Source organism: Phyllostomus discolor, chromosome 3 (genome assembly GCF_004126475.2).
Source record: "Phyllostomus discolor isolate MPI-MPIP mPhyDis1 chromosome 3, mPhyDis1.pri.v3, whole genome shotgun sequence".
Classification (NCBI taxonomy): Eukaryota; Metazoa; Chordata; class Mammalia; order Chiroptera; family Phyllostomidae; genus Phyllostomus; species Phyllostomus discolor.
The window spans coordinates 143,123,365-143,127,407 of NC_040905.2; the positions used below are offsets into that span (position 1 = coordinate 143,123,365).

The window sequence follows — 4,043 nt, forward strand, 5'->3', positions numbered from 1 at the left end:
TCATTTGTTTTGTGGTAAGAACACATTAGTTCTAATTTCTTAACAGATTTTAATGTACAATAACTTACTGTTCACTATTGACACTCTAGGACTTACACATCTTTTGTAACTGTAACTGTCTACTCATGGAACAGAAACTCTCCGCATCCTTCTCTCCTGTCCCCTGGCAACCATCAATCTGTTGACTGCTCCTCTAAGTCTTTTAGATGCCTCACATAAGAGAAATAAAGCTGAATTTATTCTCCTTAAATACTTAAATGACTTATTTCTCTTAGCATAATGTGTTCTAGGACCCCCTAAGTTGCTGGAAACGGTTAGAGTTCTTCATTTTTAAGATTGATCAATATTCACTTGGGTTTCTTTCTGACATTCAAGATGTCTAAACAAGAACGCGGTGGGTCCTCCAGTGCGAAATTTTCCTGGGTCTTCTTCCAGTAGAAGCCATGATCAACTGTGTTGATAACACAGGCACCAAAAATCTGTATATTATTTTGTAAAGAGGAGCAAGGACAACTGAACAGACTTCCTGCTGCTGGTATGGGTGACATGGTGATGACCACAGTCAAAAAAGGCAAACAGAGCTCGGAAAAGAGGTACATTCAGTGGTGGTAATTCAACAATAGAAGTCTTAGTGGAGAAAACATAGTATGTTTCTTTATTTGGAAGATAATACAGGGGTTATGTGTTACAGAACACAAGGGCGGGGGCGGGGGGGCAAAGGCAATATACTATTACCAGAAGGAACCCCCCAGGTTCATTATGTCTGCCATCTTATAGGAAAGATAAGATGGTTCTTATCTAAGAACCATCTAAGATGGTTCTAACCCTTGGTTCCCGGCACCATCAGCTGTGTTGCCAGGATCTCTGCTAAAGCCAGGTGGTGGTTCCCCCTACTAACATTGTGGGGGTTCCCACTCTGGCAAAGCCGCATGGATCTCTTACATGTCCACAGCCGCGTGGCTCTCTCCTTTCTATTGCCACAGCCACATGGTTCTCCCTCCATAATGGCTGCCAGGACCGGGGAGTTGATACTCTGCCAAAGCTGAGTGGTGGTTCTCTGCTAAAGCCGCATGGTGATTCTCTCTCATAGAGCTGCAGGTGATTCTCTCTCAGAGGGCTGCAGGAGACTCTGCTAAAGACAGAGTGGTTCTCTCTCTGCACTGGCTGTGGTCCTCTTTCCACAATGGCTGCCACATCTTGGTTTAAATCCCCAGGCCAATCCTCCTCTATAGCCCCATTTCTGACTCCTCCCACCATTGGCTACACTTGCCAGCACTCTCATATCCTTCCAGTTTTACTGGGCTGCCATAGCGAGTCTGGATAGGCATGGCCCCACATCATGGAGCCAATCATCTCCAAGCTCTCATGCAGGCGCTGTAACTAGGGGGACCTGCCCTCCCAGTTACATCTTGGGGGCGAAGTTACTTCCATCCCCCTGGCTCAAAGCATGGCCACAGCTATTTAACATATCTATGTAACCAGTTAAAGGTTACATATGTTAAATGGCCACTCCAGAGGTTAGCTGCAAAGCTGTTGCTATGCAAAACAGCCCTGAATGGCCCTGCTCCATGTATCCCTTCCCTCAACCCACACCTGTGCAGGGGAGGGGTGAGGACACCCTAATATTTCCTGAACACCCTGAGTTCTGGGCCCCATTCCCCTATTTGGGGCTCCCTTCTTGGCTGCACCCTATAACAATAGTAAACAATAAAGTGGAGATGACATGTTCTGCCATCACAAGACCAGCTGCAAAAGAGTGTGAGGACTGTGGCCTAGGGCTACATCCAAAACTGTCAGCATTGCATGATTGTCTGGTGCATTTGAAAAAAAAAAAGACATTAAAGATTATTTCTTCTTTCCCAATCTCCAAAATATTCAACTGTATACATATACTACCCAAAGTGAATTACAGTCAATATACTTCAAAATGGTATATTTTCAGAATCTCAATGGTAATTTACAGAAATAGAAAAAAATGTATATGGATCCACAGAACACCTAGAATATTCAAAATGATCTTGAGGAAAGAGAAGGAAGCTAGAAACACTATACTTCCTGATTTCAAAATATAGGATATAACTAAAATAATTAAAATAGTGTGGAACTGGCATAAAGACAGCCAAATAGACCAAGTGAACAGAATAGAGAGCCCAGAAATAAACTCATGCGTATGGTCAACTGCTCTTCCATGCAATGGGAAAAGGCTATTTGATAGTTAAGTGGTCTTGGAAAGTTATTTAAACTCTCTGTAGCTTGATTATATCATTTGCAAATTGGGGCAAAAAAGAGTGTTCATTGTATAAAATTTTTAAGGATATATATATTCTTATGGCATTGCCTGATACAAAGTAATTACTTTTTAATTGTCTATTAGTGTTATTTCAATGAACATATCCATTTTCCCTATGTCCTGACACACACTGAATATTTTCAAACTTAAAAATTTTTAACATGCTCCCTGGCTGGCATAGCTCAGTGGATTGAGCGCAGGCTACAAACCAGGCATCCCAGGTTCGATTCCCAGTCAGGACACATGCCTGGGTTGCAGGCCATGGCTCCCAGCAACCACACAGTGATGTTTCTCTCTCTAACTCTCTCTGTCTCTCTCTCTCCCTTCCCTCTCTAAAACTAATAAATGAATAAAATCTTTAAAAAAATTTAACATGAAAATGCATGGAAAAATGTGACTAAAATTTTTTCTAATTTTGATTCCAGATAAGGGAGTAACTCTTTTTTCTGTAATGGTCATTTGTAGTTTTTTTTTTAATATATTTTATTGATTATGCTATTACAGTTGTCCCATTTCCCCCCTTCTCTCCCCTCCACCCTGAACTCCCTCTCCCACCCACATTCCCCCCATTTAGTTCATGTCCATGTGTCATACTTATAAGTTCTTTAGCTTCTACATTTCCCATACTATTCTTACCCTCCCCCTATCTATTTTTAACCTACAATCTATGCTACTCATTCTCTGTACCTTTTCCCCCTCTTCTCCTCCCACTTCCCTGTTGCTAACCCTCCATGTGATCTCCATTTCTGTGTTTCTGTTCCTGTTCTAGTTGTTTGCTTAGTTTCTTTTGGTTTTGCTTTAGATGTGGTTGTTAATAATTGTGAGTTTGCTGTCATTTTACTATATATGTTTTTTCTTTATCTTCTTTTCTTAGATAAGTCCTTTTAACATTTCATAAAATAAGGGCTTGGTGATGATGAACTCCTTTAACTTGACCTTATCTGAGAAGCACTTTATCTGCCCTTCCATTCTAAATGAGAGCTTTGCTGGATAGACCAATCTGGGATGTAGGCCCTTGTCTTTCATGATTTGGAATATTTCTTTCCAGCCCATTCTGGCCTGTAAGGTCTCTTTGGAGAAATCAGCTGACAGTCTGATGGGAACTCCTCTGTAGGTGACTGTCCCCTTATCTCTTGCTGCTTCTAGGATTCTCTCCTTCAATTTTGGCTAATGTAATTATGATGTGCCTTGGTGTGTTTCTTCTTGGGTCCAACTTCTTTGGGGCTCTCTGAGCTTCCTGGATTTCTTGGAAGCCTATTTCTTTTGCCAGATTGGGGACGTTCTCCTTTATTATTTGTTCAAATACGTGCTCAATTTGTTGCTTTTCCCCTTCCGATTCTGGTACCCCTATAATTCGGATGTTGGAACGTTTAAAGATGTCCTGGATGTTCTTAAACTTCTCCTCGTTTTTTTTTGAATTCTTATTTCATCATGCTTTCCTACTTGGTTGATTCTATCTTCCTTCTGGTCCACTGTATTGTTTTGAGACCCAGTTTATTTCCCTTCACTATTGGCTCTCCTCCGTGTATCCTCCTGCATCTCTTTTATGGTAACCTCCATCTTTTCATCTAATTTGTGCCCAAAATCAACCAATTCCATGAGCTTTCTGATCACCAGTGTTTTGAACTGTGCAGTGTTTTGAACTTAGCTATTTCTTGGTTGCTCAGAAGGATGAGTTCTGGGGCACTGATTTGTTCTTCTATTTGATCCATCGCTCTCTCTTTCTTTTTCTTTTTCTTTTTTTTTTTTTTTT

General features: G+C 41.0%; 1 pseudogene; it reads left to right on the plus strand.

The window, feature by feature from the left end:
• The first annotated feature begins 375 nt into the window (after nucleotides 1-375).
• LOC114490957 lies at nucleotides 376-1,807 on the plus strand (annotated as a pseudogene).
• Nucleotides 1,808-4,043: the final 2,236 nt, after the last annotated feature.